Genomic DNA, 20908 nt, shown 5'->3' on the forward strand with positions numbered 1-20908 from the left:
ACTCGCCCGCCTCTCAGGAACAGATAGGCCCTGGGAACCTGCCCCACCTCCTCTTGTTGCTGCCAGGTGGATAAGTAGATTTCGATCCCAGCATCATCCAGCTGGGGACATGCTGGGCTGAAAGAAACTAGCCACCAAAGCAGTAGGAAGAATTACTGATCATGTCCTCATAGGAACCTGGGGAGTGGACTGTGAGGGTGCTGATCAAGGGAGCCAGACTACATGGCTGACTAAACAGAATTCCTTGACTTGGAGAGTTTGGGGAACACAGCATGGACCCAAGGGATGGCCTAGAAAACGTGATGGCTAGTTCTCACTGATGTGGAGGCGCCTGAGTTGCCTCAGCAGGTGCAGAGGAAGGAATCAAAACGCTGAGCAGAGTGGGAAGGCTGGAGGGAACTATGTCCCACGGGAGGGCCCTGAGGACACAGTTCACCAAAGCCATAAGGAGTGCCTGGTGAGGGACACTGAGACACCCAGCCATGGCTCTCTGCTCATCCAGGGTTGAGGAGGTTGGGGGTGGGGGGGGGGGGGGAGTAGCAGAGGCCAGCTGGTGGCACATACAGACAGAAGCAAGGAGATTGCAATGACCAAAATGACCAGTAAAGTCAAAGGGACAGCCAAGAGGGCTGGGCCTGTGGGAAGGTGTGGACATGGGACAGCCAACAGGGTGCTGCTTAACACCTCCAACCCATATAAGATAAGAATGGAGAGCCGGGCCATGTGTACCACTCGCAATAACAATGAATGAACTACTATTTGCAACAACTTGGGTGAGTATTGATTATGTCTAATGTCAGAAAAAAAGCCAGTCCCAAAGGTTATATACTTAGTATATGATTCCACTTATATACTAGTAACACTAGAGGCCCAGTGCACAAATTCATGCACCAGGCCTCTAGTGTTACTAGTATATAAGTGGAATATACTTAGCCTGGCCTGTGGGATTGGTATGAAACTGGCTTTCTGACATCCCCCGAGGGGTCCCGGATTGTGAGAGGGTGCAGGCCAGGCCAAGGGACCCCACCAGTGCACAATTGGGGCTGGGGAGGGATGTGCGAGGTTGGCCAGTCGGGGAGGGACCACAGGAGGCTCCAGGGCCTGTCTGGCCTGTCTCGCTCAGTCCCTATCAGCTGGACCCCAGCAGCAAGCTAACCTACCAGTCAGAGCGTCTGCCCCCTGGTGGTCAGTGCATGTCATAGTGAGCAGTTGAGCAGCCTTAGCATATCATTAGCATATTATGCTTTGATTGATTGAACAGCCACCCAGAAGACTGGGCACTTAGCATATTAGGCTTTTATTTTATAGGATTCTTAAGATGACCAAACTGTGGAACTGGAGGACTGATCAGCAGGCACCAGGGATTAGGAGGAATGGGAGATGGGGAGGAGGGTAGGTGTGAATTTAAAGGGGTAGCACACGGGAGATCTTTGGGGCGATGGAGTGGTTCTGATCACAATTGTAGTACAGTCTCCAAAAATCTACACATGTGATACAATGGTATAAATCTATACCTACAAATTGCACCAATGTCAGTTTCCTGATTTTGAGATATTGTACTATAGTTATGAAGGTGCAACCATTGGGGGAACTAGTTGAAGTTTATATAATCCCTCCTGTACTATTTTATTTTGCAATTTCATGTGAGTCTATAATTATCATAAAATAAAAAGTTTTTTAAAAGACAAGAATGGAGAAGGTGGCTTAAGCAGTCACCCCAATAAAATGTAATTACTTGCTCAGCTAGCACACCTGAGCCAATTTTCAGGAACCATTGATGGATGAGGTGGCCAGGTCCCTAGGAAGAAGGAGCCTTCAACATCATGGCAAGTATATACCATGATGGCTTTCCCGGTTCTTCCCCAAAGGGACTGGCAGCTACTTATTTGGGTGACTGTCCACTGAGGGAAGGGGATAACCAGACACTCTGAGGACTATTGGGCAGAAGGTCCGAGTTGCACTGATCCATAGAGACTCAAAGTGTCTCCATGACCCCTTCCCACAGCGGGGACCTATAGGAAGCAGCAGGACAGGGAATTCTGGCTAACGACTGGCTCACAGTGGGCTCACTGGGTCTGTGGGCCCATTCAGTGGCCCTGTCCCCAGACCCAGAGTGGATCACTGGGACTGATAGGCTTGGCAGCTGGGATAACCCCAAATTTGGGTGCCTGGTCTGTGGAGTAAGAGCTATCCTAGTGAGAAAGCCTCTAAAACCATCCCCTACACTAGCCAGGATTACGGTCAAAGGCAGTGTCACATCTGGGCTGGAGGATGGCGAAGATTAGTACCATCATTAAAAAGTGAGCACAGACAGTGTCTCCATTGAGCCTGGCCCCTGCAGAGATGGATGGGCACTGGGAAATGGCCTCAGACCACTCCAGGCGCAGCCAGGCAGCTGCTTTTATTGGGGACGATGTGCTGGACATGTCTCCTCACTAAAACAGATTAAGGAGCCCGCAGGTAGATGGTGTGTGGCATTGTCTTAGGAGATGTGTTTCTTTGCCCTCCTGATGGGAAAGGAGATAAGGAACAGCTCAGACACACACGTCACAGACAACAATCTTTGTTTATGGCTCAGCCACGCTGGACTCTGCAGCTTCAGAGGTACTGGTCCCCATGTACCCATGCTCCTGCCAGGATTCACAGGAGGGGTCCACTGAACTGCAAGTTACAGCTGACCACCACCCCCCCGGGGCAATTTGGAGCCAGTTGCAAACAGGGGCGTCACTTTCACCAACAGGAGGAAGGGAGACAAGAAGGAGGAGTTAGAGTCCAGGTGATCCCTTCTAACCCCATTATAATTGTGAATAGACGTGCACTGCCCTCGTGGCTTGAGAAGGGTTAGCAAGGGTTCAGCATCCCTCCCCTGGGAATAAGGTGTGCCATACTCGGCAGGAGATGGCAGCCGAGAGCGAGGGGACTTCAGAAAGGGCAGTGGAGGAGGGCAGTGGACACCAGTTAGGACCCTGAGATCAAAAACAGGAATTGGGCTGTGCTTGGCATCACAAGCCTTCCTCTCCCGGATTCCCCTTCAGGAAGGGCAGCCATGGAAACCAAGGAGGTGCTGATTCCCAAGCCTCTGTGAAGAGGGAGAACTCACCGCCCAAGGGGTGGACTGTTGTGGCTGCGAAAACTGTCTCTCAGATCTGCTGCCCGAGCATGATTGACAGGTGACCTGTCTGCTGCCTGAGCATGATTGACAGGTGACTTGTCTGCTGCCCTCTGAAATCCACCGGAAAGGAAGAGCTTCTTACAGCCCCTTAGGCCCGGCTTGGCAGGAGGGGCTGGGCTGTGCCAATGAAGGAGGAGGAGGCAGCAGGAAAACGAACAGACCATGACATGCAGAGATGGTAATGGAATCCACCCCCGCTCCCGCTCACTGACGGTGACAGCCGTTTTCTCATCCCTCTCTAGGGACTTGCCTTGTGACCTGGTTCAAATTCCTGCCCCTTCAGGACTTCAGTTTCCCCATTTCTACAATAAGTTGGTCTGAAGCTTGTTGTAAGGATATAGTGGGTGAATGTATCTAACGTACCCAGAGCAGGACAATGAGAGCTCAGAACACATCAGTGGTCTTAACTGGGACTGGCTCACTGTGGGCCTGGCTGAGCCTGAGGGTCTCCATCCTGAAAACCCGCCCCCCAGCCCGCAGCGGGCTGGCTCCTGTTGATCCCGGATCCCGGGTCTGCAGTGGCTCCTCCCCACCACTCCTTTCTTTTTCCACTTAACAAACAGCTTCACTTAAAAAGCCATCTGGGAGGATGGATGGCACAAGGCACATTTTGTTAAATAAGTTTTCAGGGAGAAGAGCCAAGAAATTAAAGGCACAGCACTTACGATTCCAATCTTATTAGGCCCCATAACTCTGACCATTGGAGAATTGCGGTTCTGTATTATAAACTCCCTCCCCCCACCACCCAGTGTTCTGGGCTCCGTTTGTCTTTGCGTGGCCTGCTCCCCATGTCTCCCTGGGAATAAATGTCCCCCCTTTCAGCAGGAGGGGCTGCAGTGGGGCTTCCCTAGTCTGGGACTCTCCTCTCCTGTGCCATCGCTGTCCCCCTGGGGGAGCTGGCCCCTCTCCCTACTGGAGTCCCAGGTGAAGGTTTGTCTTCTGTGGGGACAGGTGGATGCCCTGTGAAGGGGAGATGTGTCCTCAGTCGGATGGATGGGTGTCCCTGGGGAGGGGTTATGACCTCCCTGTCGCTGGAGGTGTGCACAGTGGAGGGTGAGCACTCAGCAGAGAGGCCGCGCAGGAGGCGAACTAGCCAAATGGGCTTCCGAGGCTGAGAGATCTGGGCCGAGTCCTGGCCGCACTGCCTGCAAGGTGCCTGACCTTCGGTAACGACTCACACTCACCGAACCTCCGTTTCACACAAGGCCCTCGCCCCAGTGCAGCGGGACTCTGCCAAGGTTATCAGCTGGGAGGGACCGAGGGACCAAGAGCGCAGCCACCCAGAGACACTGGTGCAGTGACAGGACTCCAGCCTGGGGGTGGAGGAGGGGGGTGGGGGGAAGAGTGAAGCCCATCAGAGCAAATGGCCACAGGGTGAGGGGCCGCCTACCCGGAGGTCACAGGTGAAGGAGACGCAGGCTGTGGGCAGCCCAGGGTTCCATTTTTAGCTCTGCCCTTTCACTGCTGTGTGCCCTGGGGAAGTCACTCGCCCTCTCTGTGCTGCAGTAGCCTCAGCTGTACAATGGACCACAGCTGCTCCTCACAGGAGTGTGGGGTGATGGTGTGTGTGCCCCACTTGCCCTGAGGGCTTTCCGCTCGCTAATCAGCACCCCGCCTCACCACCCTTCCCTCCCAGCCTTCCAGGGACTGCACGGGCCCCTCGGGACCTCTTGCATGGACTCTGGAGGAGCCACTGCCCTCCTGTCTCCTTTTCAATCCCAGCTGTCACAGTCCAGCAGGAAAGAGATGACACACGCAAACCATTTTCTGGAGGGACATTGGCAGGGGGACTATTGACAGGTGTGAGAGCGGGGTCAGACAGCCAACCAGGGGCGTGGCACCCCGGAAACAGAGACCATCCAAGGTCTCAAGAGGGCGGGGCCACATGAACACACCAGCATAGGCACCTGAAGAAGGGGGCGGGGCCACATGAACAAGCAGAGTGGGCGCATGGACAAGGGGGCGGGGCCACATGAAGATTGAGGGGATGCGGCCCGGAGCCCCCAGAATCTGAAAAGGCAGGAAGGACCCTCCCCTAGAACCCTCTGAGGGAGCACAGCCCCAGACACCCTGATTTCAGATTCTGGCCCCAGAAAGGGGAGAGCACCTGTTCCTGTTTTTTTCAAAATAATAGTCCCACTCCCCATGGGTTGTCATGGGGACTAAATGACATAATGTGGGCAGAACACTGAGCACAGAGCACATGCTATCAGTACTGGGGTTCGGGGGAGAGTGGAAGATGAGTTGACACCCTAAGCAACCTAAGATTCCAAATGGCTGTGGTTTTAGAAACCTAAGACTGAGGTCCAACAATTCAATTGTCGTCAGATGATAAGATTCCCTAGGATTCTAAGGCCTAATGAAATCATGATTTTACTCTCCTACCTTTCTAAGGCTTATTGGTAATCTGAGGCTGTGTGCTTCAGAGTACCACGCTCTGACCCACGCCCCACCAGCTGGCCAGGCTCTGTGATGGACAAGGCGTGTTTATCTCTCTCCTTCCCCTGACTTCAAATCTCCGTCTTTATTCCCACTGACCTTCCTGTTCTGTCAGAGTCCACTTTTATTAAAACAGCCTTGACTACTGGCTCCTTTGTCCCAGACACACCAGACCCCTCCGTGTTTCTGATCCTCTGTGCCCCCGCTTTTCTTCCCCACCCACTGAACCCCCACCCACTAAACCCCATATTTGCCCATTGAAACCCTCCTTTAAGGTCTAGGTTGCAAGTAGAACTTCCCAGAGGCTTAATTCTCTTCCCAATTGAAATCAACAAGCGATGTCCTGGTGGTATTTCCAGTGCACTTTGTATAAGGCACTAACATAGCAACTCTCCCGGTCTGACTCATGATTGTTGTTGGGGAGAAAATCTCTGACCTTCATTCCATGTCAGACCCGCCTCTGGTATCCTTCCCAGGCCCCTCCATGCCCTTCGAGGAAGGAAAAGGTGTGGGTCTGATGGTCAGAGGCAGGACACTGATTGGGCCACACTCACTAGTGGACAGAGTCAGTGCATGGAATGAGATGGTGCTGGACCAGCTCTCTCCCCGCCCCCCATCATCTCCCACTGCCTGCAGCCAGGAGGCCAGTCAGGCCTGCAGACCCAGCCGGGGTAAAGCCAGGGCAGGCGGAAGCAGGAGGTCTCACTCCAGCCCCCCTTCGACCTGCAGGACTATGCTAGTCACGGTGCAGCCAGCAAAAGAGAATCCACTCTAGCAACGCAGACAAGGAATTTAGTGCAGGGAACTGGAGCTGACGAGCCACAGGAGATGAGGCTGCAGAACTCAGTGATAACGAGAAGCAGCTGCCACCCTGGACTGGAAGGTCACAAAGATGAGGAGGCGACACCCAGAGCTGGGATTATCATGGGAGTCGGAGCCCTGGCAGGGGCCGCCCAGGGGGCCCTGGGACCATCGGCGAGAGGTTGTCCAGTGGGAGCTGGGGTCACAGTGGAGAGGCAGGTGCTGCTGAAAAGGCCACCTGAAGGCTGCCTCCGCACACAACTTTTAAAGCTGTTTGTTCGTTCATTCGTTCATTTGACACATTTGTATTGAATCACTACTAGTCTGAGACTACATCCTAGGTGCTGGCAATACAGCAGTGAATGTGACTGACAGAAACCTCTGCCCTCATGGAACTTAATGTCTAATTGGAGGAGACAGACAGTGAAGAGGTGGGAGGTACCAGGTGGCCAACTCCTATTCATCCTTCAAGTATCAGGGCAGAAGTGGCTCCTCCAGGGAGTCCTCCCTGAACACACCATCCCCACCCAGACAGACCAGAGTTCTGTGCTCCCAACTCTCCAGTGCTTGCTGTGGCGGGTGATCCACAGCGCGGGAAGAGTGGAGGAGCCGGGAGATGTGGGAAACTGTTTATTGCCTTTGCTTAGACAGAGAACCCCGCCCCCCCGCCCCCCCCCCCCCCCCCCCCAAGGCTTGGTGCCTTTGAAGCCCTAGCAAAGGTCGGAGCTAGGCGCCACCTCTGTTTGTCCAGACAGTGGTAGCTGAAACTACTCCCCCATTTATTATTATGTAAATCCTTGCTGATGGGCTAGTCTGCCTGTTGCCAGGGGTCACCTGCCTAAGGGCTATGCTATGGGTGCATCCCAGATGAATAAAAGCTTGGTGAGGCCTAAGCACGGGTGGAAGTCCTTCCCCTTGAGTTGGACTTGCCCGCCTGGTCCCCCAATATTTCAAATTATCTCTTGTCTTTTCATTTTCATTTGTGTGCGGCTCTGCTTCCAGGTCCTGAACCCTGACCCACGAGGGACGTGGGAAGGAAACACCCGACAGGGAGACAAACCATAGCGGGCCGTCTCCCTTCAGCCAGGCCCATTCCCTTCCTCTCCTGGCCTTTGGGGCAGTGAGGGCTTTTCCTGCCGAGACCTCAGTCTATAACTGGGGACGAGGATGGTCTCCTCTCCCCATCATGGCCCCTTGTCCCCACTCGGCCCTCTCTCCACAGGAAGGTCGGGGCTGCAGTCCCCTGCTGGAGCCCTCAGGGTGCCTCCGGGCAGGCTCTCCCCCTTTTCTCCTTTCTCTGGGGGATAGAGGTCAGGAGCCACGCACTCCACCTACCACTCTGACCTCTCGTCCAGTGTATCCAGCTGGCCCGTCAGCTGGAATCCTGACCTTCTTCTGGACAAATCCCTTACCCCATCCCCAAGGTGGGATGCCTCTACCTCCAGGACACCTCCTAGATCTGCCCACTGCTGCCCACTGCCTTGGCCACCACTCTGGTCTGAGCTGCCATTGGCTTCTGCCTAGATGTCCCCTTCACCTCCTCACTGGGCCCCGCTCCCACTTCAGCCTCCATGGAGGATCTGGGGGTTGTTTTAAGAAACCAATCACATCAAGTCACCCCCTTACTTAAAACCCGGCAGTGCTGCTCACAGAACCTTGAGTAAACCCAGCCCTGCTGGCCAAGGCCCAAGAGGCCCCGTGGGGTCTGGCTGCTGCCTTCTCCCCTCCTCAGGCTCCCTCCTCATCACACTCTGCCCCAGTGTCCTTCTTTAGTCCCTCCAACACTCCTTCCCACCCCAGGGCCTTTGCACATGCTGTTCCCACTCCCTAGATCACTCTGTCCCCTACTCTTCAGGTAACCAGCTCCTTCAGGTAACAACTTATGTACCATCTCCTAAGATTCCCCCATCTGAGTTCGCCCCCTCATTATCCTCCCCCATAACCTTGTGTCCATGGCATGCTTGGCTCCACCCCAAGGTGTCATGGTCTGTGTGACTTTTTCATAGGGCCATGTTCCACTCTTGACTGTGAGTCCCAGGAGTGCAGGCACCTTGTTCAATGGGTTTATTTCCCATCCCCACGCCCAGCATGTGGTTGTCACATAGTAGGTGCTCACCAAATGACCTGGAAGAGCACCTGAACCTATAAGAATGGGAAAGGAGTAAAAAAAAATAAATAAAAAGCACATGTCCCTTTAAATAGAGTAGAAATAACTGTGAGTGTTGTTAATTGTTTTTATTTGGAGGATGTTGGTTTTCATTTTATTTGATCTTTTAATAACTCACACAGCATAATCAGCTGGTAATTACAGCTTCCATCTCTGGCTTGTGCCTCCACAACTTCAGCTCAGAGCACTGGAACCGTTTCATATTTAATCAGTATTTGAGCCAGAATGCTCTCAGGGGAGCGAGCTCATGTCGCCATGTAGAGTTTAATTCTCAGTGATGTTAATTAGAACAGGAAAACAACCTAACTCAGAGCAGAGCTGCTGTGGGGTCCCCAGTGACAAGAATGAGAGGCCCCGCCCCCTTGCTTGCCTCATCCCAGCGCACAGCACCTGTGGTCCCATCCCGCCCCCCCTGGGCAAGGCAGAACCAACTGTCCCTTCCAGGCCTCCAGGCCTTTGCCAAGCAGGAAGCTCCCAGTGGCCGAAGGGCCCCTCAGCACCTGCACGTCCCCTCAGGGGCTTTCTGGAAGGATCCAGGTGGTGAGGGCACAGAGGGGTTTCCTAGCAGATTAGGGTTTTGCTGGACAGTCCACCCTCCCTCCAGGGCAAGTAGGATCTTTCCTTTCAACCACCGGCTCACTCTTCCTGTGCTCACCCTCCAGTCTGGGGCTGCTCCCTCCAGCAGAGGGAGGGGAGGAACGCCCGCCTGCCGGCCTGGTCACCATCACACACGGATTTGACCCTCCTGGAGCATCCCAATCCCTCTTTCCTGGACTGTGTCACGTTCCCAGGACACGTTTGTCTGTGTGGTAGAGAGTGAGCTGCAGAATGCACGCTCTCTCTCTTTTATTAAAAAAATATATATTTTTTATTGATTTTTTTACAGAGAGGAAGGGAGAGGGATAGAGAGTTAGAAACATCAATGAGAGAGAAACATTGATCAGCTGCCTCCTGGGGATGTGCCCACAACCAAGGTACATGCCCTTGACTAGAATCGAACCTGGGACCCTTCAGTCCGCAGGCCGACGCTCTATCCACTGAGCCAAACCAGTCAGGGCACATGCATGCTCTCTTTTCCTTACCTGCCATCCCAGCCCCCAGCGCAGTGCCAGCATGTGGCAGGGGTTTGGTAAGCGAAGGGCTAAGCAGGGAGCAGAGCAGTGACAGGCAACACGGAGAGGGCATGTGGGGGCCAGGTCCACACGGGTGCCAGCAGCAGGTTAAAGGGGGAATGGTGCAAACCCCTCTGGCTGAGACATTTCTCAAAGCAGCTTCTGGGAGGCGGGCCCTCAGCGCGCTGGCTGAAATCACACCTCAGTCAATGCTCTAACGTCCTCAGTGTGTCCCCATTGGGGAAAGTGACTGACACGGCATTTGGGACATGGAACGTGTCGCATGAGAACCTGGGGGAGCCAGGGAGCCCTCATCCTGTCAGCTTCGACGTGTCTTCTCTGTCACGCATGCGAGGGTTCCCAGAAAAGCTGAGCACGAGGCGGGCGAGCCTTTATTGAGCACTTGCTGTGTGCCCAGAGCTGGCCCTGGGCCCCACACATATGAACCCAGTAGCCTTCACATCAGCCCTTGAGGGATGCATGTGCTATTGAACCGTCCATTTTAAAAACAGGGAAACGGAGGCCCAGAGATGCCACCAGTTGCCCAAAGCCTCCCAGCTGGTGAATGTGTTTGAAACTGGGGCTCCGGGGAGGCTCCCCTCTGATTAGACAACAGCCTGGTGACGCTGGGCTTCTGTCTGAGGCCCCACCTCCCACCTGGAAACGGTGGCCTAGGAGCAGGTCCCGGCAGGACCCGCCCTGGCACTGCTGGAGGTGGCCTTTGGTAAGTCCTCAGCTTCGTCCTGGCAAACAGAAGCCGCTCCAGAGACGGGGAGGCCCATCTTCTTTCAAGCTGAGAACTCACATTGGTCCACGGAGATGACCAGGCCTCTCCGGCACCGTGTGGAAGCCATAACATTAGAGCCAGAGGGTCTCCCCTGTCACTGAGCTCAAAGTGCCCATTGCAGGATGGAGGACAGAGGCCCGAGCTGGGAGCATGAGAGCAGAGACTGGAACCTTATATGTCGTTGATGGAGGAGAGCTCCTCCCCACAGCTGGGGTTCAAATGCCTCCTTTTAATACTAATTTTAAGTTTTCAAGTAAAGAGCAGGAATCATGGCCCCCCAGGCTCCTACAGGGAGGAGAGGAGCAGGAGTCCTCGCTGAGGGCCGGGGGCCGGAACACAACCAGCAGCTTTTCTACCACAGAACCGCATTCGGGGGGAAGGCAGGTGGTGGGGGAGGCAGGGGGGTTCGTGTGGCTTAGGTAGGTAGTCGGGGTGGGTGGCCATTGAAGGCAGGAGAGGCAGCTGGGATGGACCCCAAAGGACCTTGGGAGCCATGTGGAAGATTCTGGCCTTGACCCTGAGTGCAGTGGGGAAGCCTGGGGAATCAGAAGCCTTGGGGAGGCCCAGTGGGATGTGCATTTAGGAAGTTCATGCTGCTGTGACGGGGAGGGCGGCTCCACGCAGGACCGATGGAGGCAGGGCCAGTAGGCGGCAGGGGATGTGGCATTAATTCAGGCCAGACATAGTGGCATCTGGACAGGAACAGCGGGATGGGGAAGGGCTGGAGATAAACTGCGGGCAGGCTGAGGAGAGAGGATTTGTTACCGTTACATGTGGGTGAGAGAGAGAGGGCAGCAAGGCTGTGATGACCACGCTCCAGCCTGGGGGGAGGGCGAGGCCACCTGGAAGCCCCTGCAGTTCAGGTCCAGGGAATCAGAGTCCAGCCCAGCCACTCCTCAGTGACCCAAGGTCACTTTCTGAAGGTCCCAGCAGCTTGTCCTAAAGCATCATGGGATAGCCAAGGACCACGGAAGCCTAGAACCTTCCAGGGTCCCCGGGACCCCTTTCTCCCCCCAAACCCGGCACAGCAAAGGAAAAGTCCTCTGAGAACGAGTGTGGCTTGAAGTAAACAGTTTGGAATGGTGACGTGCTTGCACTTTATTAATTACACGTCCTCAATTCACTTAAACCTGGGCCTTTATTTAGATTTATGGGGATAATTGAGATTTATAGGACTAGTTATTATGCATTAGGTACAGAAAATGCCTATTGGGTTTCATGGGCAATATTTATTGACGTATAAAAAGGAAAATATGTAAAATCTAATCGCCCTTGTGTCTCGCTTCGGAGCTGACAGGACTCTAGGAATGGGGTGGATACGCTTCAGCTCACAAGGCGTTCTCACCTCTCCTGGGGCACAATTTCCTCTCCGGGCTGTTCATTTAAATAAAAACCAGACATCACACATGACAGACCCACAACTGCCCGCCATGAGGGTGCTGTCAGGGGCTGCGTCTTTGCCAGTCGTACAGTGAGGGGCAAACGGGGGGGGGGGGGGGGGGGCAGCGAGGCAGGGTGGAAAGAGCACTGGGCGGGGAGTCCAGCAGGAGGAGCACTGGGCGGGGAGCCCCGGGCCATGGCCTGGCTCCCACACTGACCTCTCCGGGCAGATCCATGAATGAGGGAGGGCTGGGGCTGGGTGGGCTGATGTCCTTTCCAGCTCTGAAGGTTGACAAACCTGGAGAGGTGGCCCCACCTCCGGATGGGGGATCATTGCTCCATTCCCACCGGCTGTCAGGAGCCATGCTATGACTTTCCCAGGGTCTCTCTGCCACACGCCAAGCCCTCTAGTCCCAGAACCATGGCTTTTATGAACCCGAGGGGCCATACTGCCTGGCCTGGTGGCCTTGAGAAATTGTGTTGACAGGCCTCCCTCCCAGGGGGTCAGGCCGCAGCCACAGGGCAGCATGGGGTGCGGGGGGGTTGGGGGGGGGGGAGAAATGAGAGTAGTAAGGCCAGGCTCTGGGCTGGGGGCATTTGTGGTCCATCTGGTGAGACAGGACGCCAGGCTCCCAGAAACAAGATATGTGGGAGCCTGGGAGGCTGCAAAGGGTGCCTGGAAACTGCTAGTAAATGAGGAGGGCATTGTGACCCACCCTGACTGACCTGAGGTAGTCTCAGAGAGGTTAAGTGCCTGTCCAAGGTCACACAGCTAGAAAGAGGCACATCCCTGACTCCGCAGCCGGCAGTGGCTCTCTGCTGCCCCCAGAATGAGTCTTACCCCCTCCTTGGGGTGCTGAAGGCCCTTCCTCTTCTGGCTCTGACCCTTCGAGCTTCACCAGCCTCCCTCATCTCTCCCCGCACACTCAACAGCAAACCAGCCCACAGCCTGGAGTCTATGGCTCTAGGTCTTTGTCTGAGCTGTTCTTTTTGCCTGAAAGCTGCTCCCCCACAAGTGGTCTCCCTTCCCTCCCCATGTTCCCAGTTCACACCTCTGAGCTCTCACCTCCCATCCCTGCCTCACTGGGCCTCATCCTCGGTCAGGGATTGGCCCTTTCATCATTGCTACTTTCCTAAAAAGTGCCAGAGAGTAAAGATTTCAGGCTTTAGCCCAGACTGTCTCTGTTGCAGCATAACTCTGCCAGCCTGCTGTGTTGCAAAATAACCTTTATTTATGGGCACTGATATATACATTTCATATTATTTTCATGTTTTACAAAATATCCTTCTGTTGATTTTTTTTTCAACAATTTAAAAATTTAAAAATTATTCTTAGCTTGCAGGCCACAACATCGCGGCTGGCTGGATTCGGCTCCTGGACCCGAAATCGCCCGCTCCTTCTCTACATTGTGAGCTCCTCAGAGGCAGAACTTGTGTTTCGTTCCGTCCCGTGTCTCTGTGAGCACTTGTTGAGTGAATGAGTTAATTGCTCTCAGTCTGCTGGGAACACACCTGGGGAATCCACAGTCACCCTCTGCTGCAGAGAAGCCACCGGAAACAGCTTGGGAGAAAAATGACTTCTCTCCTCCTCCCGCTGTCCCGATTGATGCCTCCTATTGGCCGAATGCAACAGGAAGGCTGCTGGCAAAGGATGCTGGGCAATGCAGTTTGGGGGTCCAGCCCCACAATGAGGAATAGAGGAGTGGAGAGTGGGAATGGGGATGATAACCAGGAAAATATCCTGTTTGTCACCCCTTGACTGCTCAATGCATTCTCACCCTTCCACCCCTTTCCATGAATCACAGCTGCAGCCTCCTGGCCTCCTGCTCCCACCCAATAGGATTACCCTCCTGTGAATGTAACATCCTGATTCCTTCCCAGAGAAGGAAGACACTAAGTCTCACCCGCCACTTTCTTTAGCTCTGGGTGATGAGGATTCTTCCTCCAGTTTCATATCGGTCTCACCTGGATATGCTGTCGACTGAAAAACTCTAATGATCTAGATCCGCATAAGCGTATCTAATATAAAGTAGTAGAGCAAAAGAATGGGAAAACATAACGGAATCTGAATTCATTCGTTCCACTGTAACAAAACTATCACAGACGGGCTGACTACAACAACGGAAATTTATCACAGTTCTGGAGGCTAGAAGTCTAAGACCAAGGCATGAGCAAATTCCATGTCCAGTGAGAGCCCCGTTCCTGCTTCTAAATGGCCTTCTCTCTGTTCCCACACAGTGGAGGGGGCAGAAGAGCTCTCTGAGGGTCCCTTGTCTAAGGGCACTGATCTCCTGTGAGAGGGCTCCACCCTCTGACCTAATCACCCCCCACAGGTCACACCTCCTGATGCCATCACATCGGGGATTAGGTGTCAACCCAGATTTTGAGGGAACACAAACATTGAGTGTCTGTAAGACAATGTCTCATATGTATAAATATCAAGCAGGAAAATAAAATGTTCATAATTACTACCGTCCTTATTTCCATAACTGAGCAACAGGTTATAGTTAGTATTTAGAACTTTCTTCTACCATCCTTTGGCCCTCAGATAGGGCCCTGCTTGGTCGGTGTGATTTAACTCGTGGGTAATTTAAGCCGTTGTCTGAAGAGGTTGGAGTCTCCGGTGGGCCTGCCTTTATGGGCCTGAGATGTAGTTTCCATTCTATTCCGCTAAGGGAGGCGTTCCAGAGAACCCCCTGGGCTTCAAGTATAGATGCCTGTGCCCTCTTTTGTGCAACCCAGTTTGCTCTTGATCCTCAGGATGCACCACCCAGCCAGTCAGAAGCCTCATTGCCTATCGGCTCAGTCACACGAGGAGCCCAGATTGGGCGAGCGGCCATCTTAGCTTCAAGGGAACCACTGCCATGTCCCTGCGTGGAAACATTCTCTCCTTGGGGACAACTACATTTTAGTCCTCAGAGTCCACATTATAAGGAGAGGAAGCAAGTTTGTAATAGGCTATGAGGGGTAAGAGGGAGAGGAAACATTCCCACTTCCACCCCTTGATTCCTGGACCCCTGAATCCTGGCCCAGGAAAGGACAGACCTTGTGTTGGGGGCTGGTTCACAGGATATACTCCATCCTGTAGGACCCCGCCCAGAATTAGTGAGGTGCTCTCTTTCCGGCGGACCTGACACTGAGCCATCGCGGGCCATTCACCGTTCAGTCAGGGCAGCTGCTTCAGGGAGGTGCGGGGAGTACTGTGAATTCCACAGACGTGAGCCCCTTGCCCATGACTTTGTTCTGGAAAATCAATTCCTGAGACAGAAGCAATGCTGCATGGGACATCATGATAGCAAAAAGGTCTTCTGTAGATTAGATTCATAGTTAGAGGAGCTGGAAACATTGGTCTCTACTCCTTACAGATGAAGGCCTGCCTCCTCTTTGAGCTTATGAGGACTTCTCTTCCCAGCACTGGAACCCTGGGCTGAGTGGGCTGGTGTGGGCCTAAGACCCCTTGCTCCTTACAGGAGGCCTCTGCAGCCAAAATATCCCTCCTGATTAAAAACATGCCACATGTGGGTGTCAGGCCAGCCCAGTCTGTGCCTCCTCCCCTCCTCCCAGTCTCCATGTGCTTTCCTCTTTATTTCTCTTGTTGTAGGACTTCCATTCAACCAGATTGCAGGTGGTTCTGAATAAGGGTTGTTCTGTACTCTGGTTGTAATTTCGATGTGGTTGTGGGAGGCGGCAAGTACTGCTTATACTTACGCCGGCATCTTGGTTGATCTGCAGGAACTTTCCTTTCTTAATGGACGATACATCCCCAAATTCCCCATATCACTGGATTCTGGAAACTTCACCAAGATGACAAGCCACAGACAGTAGCTTAGTAAGGCGTTTAAAGTGCTGTCTACTTCCTGATTAATATTTTCTTTTTATTATTATTTTCTACTGTTGACACTGTTACAGATGTTCCCCATTTTCCACTGCTTTGCCCACCTTCCCCCAACCCCCCCATTCCTCTGGCCGTCACCACACTGCCGTCTGTGTCCATGGGCTATGCATATATGGTCTTTGGCTAATCTCTTCATCTTCTTTCATTCATTGCCCCCTACCTCCATCTCCCTCCCCTCTGACCGCTGTCAGTCTGTTCCCGGTATCCACGCCTCTGGTTCTATTTTGTTCATCAGTTTATTTTGTTCATTAGATTCCACATGTAAGTGAGGTCATGTGGCATTTGTCTTTCTCTGACTGGTTTATTTCAATCAGCATGATGTCATCAACCTGGTGAATCAGTTAATGTCTCATGATATTCCAAAATGATCAAGCTGCCTCACACTAGATTATGTCAGATCAGGAGAGCTGAGAAAGCCCCGAGACCAGGTGGACCCTGTGTCTTCCAGGATAAAATTAACTGCTTCCGGCTGTCATTGCACATGAGTATAGAGAGCCAAGTGTTTGCCAGCTCAAAAGTGCAAACAGTGTCCAAAGCAGTGTCTACTTTCCGCAGGGCTGGAGGCAGTGTTGACCTCAGCAGCAACTGCAATTGGACTCTATCTGATTCATTTTGCGATAACTGTTTTCTAAGGTATAACTCCCTTTTGCACAGGCCAAACAGGCACGTCAAAGGGAGGTGTGGTTGGAATGGCCATCACTGAGTTTCTATTGCGATAGGATCTTTAAGAATGAAGGTTAACTCCCCCAGACAGAAGAGGGAAGGCTGCTCTTGATGACAACGGGGCCTCAGGGGGATGTGGAGGAACAAGTCTCTCAGATTCACCTGAGTTCTCATGCTGGTCCCAGGTTCTCTACTTCCCTGAAGATGCCTTCGCTTTCACATGTGAAAACTGACAGAGATGTGAGTTCAACTTATCTTGCAATTCTGGGACTCCTGAGAATAAATTTGGGATCTGTTTTTCAGCTCTATCTGTCCTGTGGCCACCAAAGATAAAAGATTGGGTCAGAGTTACCATGGAAGGTCCCCAGTTCAGAAACCGTGCTTTAAACTGATAGGCTGCCCTGGCCAGTTTTGCTCAGTGGATAGAGCGTCGGCCTGCAGACTGAAAGGTCTCGGGTTCAAATCCAGTTGGGGGCACATGCTCAGGTTGCGGGCTTGGTCCCCAGCAAGGGGTGTGCAGGAGGCAGCTGCTCAATGATTCTCTCTCATTATCATCATCATCATCATCTCATAATATATATATATATATATATATATATATATATATATATATATATATATATATTAGAGGCCCGGTACACAAAAATTTGTGCACTGGCGGGGGGGGGGGGGGGGGGGGCATGTGTCCCTCAGCCCCACTTGTGCCCTCTCACAGTCTGGGACCCCTCGGGAGATAACGACCTGCTGGCTTAGGCCCACTCCCAGGTGGCAGAGGGCAGGCCCAATCCCTAGGTGCCTGCCCCACAGCTCCTGGTCGGGCTCAGAGCAGGGCCGATTGGGGAGTTGGGGCGCCTGCCCCTGTCACACTCAAGGCAGGGTCAATGGGGAGGTTGCGGCGCCACCCCCTGTCATGCACAGAGCAGGGCAGATCAGGGGGTTGTGGTGCCACCCCTGTCACATACAGAGCGGGCCGATCAGGGGGTTGGGGCGCTGCCCCCTGTCATGCACAGAGCAGGGCCCATCAGGGGGCTTGGGGCTCCATACCCTGTCACACACAGAGCAGGGCTGATCAGGGGGTTGGGGAGCTCCCCCTGTCACGCACAGAGCAGTGCCGATCAGGAGGTTGCGATGGCACCCTCAGCCATGCTCAGGGTAGGGCCAATTGGGGGGTTGGGGCGCCGCCCCCTGTCACACTCAAGGCAGGGTCGATGGGGAGGTTGGGGTGCCACCTCCTGTCACCCACAGAGCAGCGCTGATCAGGGGGTTGGAACACTCTCCCCTGTCACACTCAGGGCAGGGCCGATGGGGAGGTTGCAGCTCCACCCCATCACACACAGAGCAGGGTCCATGGGGGGGTTGGGGCACCGCACTCTGTCACATACAGAGCAGGGCAGATCAGGGGGTTGGGGAGCTCCCCCCTATCAGGCACAGAGCAGGGCCGATCAGGGGGTTGGGGCGCTTTCCCCTTTCACGAACAGAGCAGGGTGGATAGGGATGTTGTGGCCCACCCCCTGTCATACACAGAGCCGCAGGGCGATCAGGGGGTTTGGGCGCTGCCCCCTGTCATGCTGATCCCGGTGCTGGGAGGCATATTACCTTTTACTATATAGGATATAGGCCTGGTGCATGGGTGGGGGCTGGCTGGTTTGCCCTGAAGGGTGTCCTGGATCAGGGTGGGGGTCCTGCTTGGGTGCCTGGCCAGCCTGGGTGAGGGGATGATGGCTGTTTGCAGCTGGTCACAGCCCCTTCAGGGTGGGGGTCCCCACTGGAGTGCCTGGCCAGCCTGGATGAGGGGATGATGGCTGTTTCCAGCTGATCACACCCCCTTCAGGGTGGGGTTCCCCACTGGAGTGCCTGGCCAGTCTGGGTGAGGGGCTGAGGGTCGTTTTCAGGCTGGCGGGTGACTGAAGCTCCCAACCTCTTTTTTTTTCCTTTTTTTTTAATTCTGGGATTTGTTTACCTTCTATGGTTGTCACTGGCACTGAGAGCTGGCTTTAGCTGTGAGGCCTCGGCTGCTGAAAGCAGGTTTCTGGGCTTTGTTTACCTTCTGTATTTGAAACTTTGTTGAGACTCCAGTTCTGAGATCCCGGCTGACTGAAAGCAGGTTTCTGGGGTTTTGTTTAGCTTCTATATTTGTAACAATGTTTCTTAGAGAGCAGCTCAGAGGCTGGCAGGCAGGCGGGGAACCTTGGCTTCCTCCATCACTGGAGCAAGCAAGCCTCCTGTTCGCGTCAGTTGCCTGGCTGCCAGCGGCCATCTTGGTTGGCAGTTAATTTGCATATCTCGCTGATTAGCCAATGGGAAGGGTAGCGAAGTTATGGCTAATTACCATGTTTCTTTTTTATTAGATAGGATATATATATATATATATATATATATATATATACACACACATACACAAATTGATAGGTTAAAGCCCTGAGTTTGTGAATTTTTTTCTGTAAGCTCTCCAGTAACCATCACACCCCAGATTCCTTGTAAATAATCATCAATACTATCAAGATGATCAAATTAGCAGCCATTTGGTCTCCCTAAAGTTCTGTCTTCAATTGGCATTGCATCCCATACAACTACATAATATAAGTGATTTTGATAATTTTTGACAATTTAAGTAATTTTGATGTCACTGAATCTCAGAATCCCAGGATCCCATTTCTCACTTGGTAATGAGGCCATCACTGCCTAGCAGACAGCCAAGCCCAAGTCCCATTCTTACTGGTTTGTTTCCTGTGATTACTCCTGGGGCCCAAGTGCTGTAACATTCAGGGTTCATTTAGGGAAACCACAGAGAACTGTCACACCTCGGAGATCTGTTTCATGGAACTGCCTGCCACTGTCTTAAAAGAACTGGAGAAACAAGAGAAGAAGGCAAGACAACCCAGAGGTGATGCATAACTTCAGGAGGCTGCCACCATTCCTAGGAATGAGGTGTTGTTAGCAGAGCCGAGGACCACGCTTCCTGCTGACTGGGGTTAGGTGGGGGTGCTCACTGTTGGGGTATTGCTGGTGCAATCACTGCTCTGACAGCTGCCAGGGTCACCCAAGCCACCTGCAGTTGCCACTGGAGCATCAAAGAAGAGGAAACTTCTTCCTTCTGGATATGCCAGTTAACAAGAGAGAAGGAACGCCTGATGACACCTCCCCTCCCAGCCCCTTCCAATTTTCTTCTGGAGCCTCCTGTGGGCCACAGGTGACTGCAACCCAGATGACAAGGGAGCCTGGCATATAGAGAGGACACAAGAGAGCAGAGATGGAGGGAAGAGACACCGCACATAGATGAATGATGTGCACAGTTGTCCATGGCTTGAATTTTTATAACAAAAATAAATATGTTTGAAAAACCACTCTGTTACTTACTAGGTGTGTGACCTTGAGCTGGAACTTAACCTCTCTGAGAATCAATTTCCCCAGACAGTCACATCCACTTCACAGGGTTATTGAATGAGGATTCGATGAGATGCGTTGCAAGAAAGTAACTAACAGAGAGTCTGGCATGTCATAGGCTCCATCTTTCCTCAATGACCTTGAACTAGTGCCTGGGCCTCCCTGGGGCCCTGTTTTCTCATCTGGTAAATGAACGAGGGTGGACTGAAGGCTCCCTAAGGTGCTTCCAGATGTGATGATCTGTAAGGCTATGAATCACCCTTAAATAAAATGAACAGATTGGGGCTGGCAGGAGAGGTCGATGGAGGGGTCTGGCTGCTGGGAAGGAGCCCAGGGGAAGAACCAAAGGCTGGAAAGAAAGGCTTTAATTGTGTCTGAGTGTTCTGGGCTGTGCACTTTGCTGGAGAGCATCTTCAAATGACAAACGGATCAGACTTCCGTGGCCTTAATGTGTCTTATAACTCCTGGCTAATGTCGCCCTTGGCAGTAACAACTGCGGTCTCTATTCCCTTTGATATGCGCACTCTTTCAAGGCTTCTGCTCCGCTGCTCAGACAACAGGAGGCTGCCTGGGGCAGCATGTTCCTCACCTGCACCAGCAAAGCAGAGCTTCCTTGGGTTAAAGGCAGTAGGAAGGGTAGGTCTGTACACTCAGGAGCCTTCAGAGGCCAGCACACCTGAGCTTCCGGAGTCTTCCTGTCTGGATTGGATTCAGACCTCTTGGGGCTCAGGTTCCGAGGATGGTTGAGTGGTTAAGAGCCTGGTGGTTAAGAATATGAAGCTTTGGAGTCAGGCAGCGGTGGATTTGAAGTTCTGCTTTGCCACCAGCTGACTAATGTCTCTTATTGAATACTCCCCTGGGACACCGTTTTCTTATTTGTTAAGCCAGAATAATAATAGATATTGTTTATGTCCACTCAGTAGCTCCTCCTCCAGTGTCTCCTCCTGGACCCCCTTCACCCTGATTTTAAGAGACTACCCTCCTCCACTGTTCAGAGGGCACAATTCCGACAAGATGACCAGTCACAACCCCTGCCCGATCTATCGATAACCACACAGAAGCTTCACTTCTTTAATCTCACCTTTTCTCCTTCTTTCCATTTTAAAAA

The sequence above is a fragment of the Myotis yumanensis genome, unplaced genomic scaffold, assembly GCF_028538775.1.
Source record: "Myotis yumanensis isolate MYYU_CA2020_CCGP unplaced genomic scaffold, mMyoYum1.0.hap1 SCAF_2, whole genome shotgun sequence".
NCBI lineage: Eukaryota > Metazoa > Chordata > Mammalia > Chiroptera > Vespertilionidae > Myotis > Myotis yumanensis.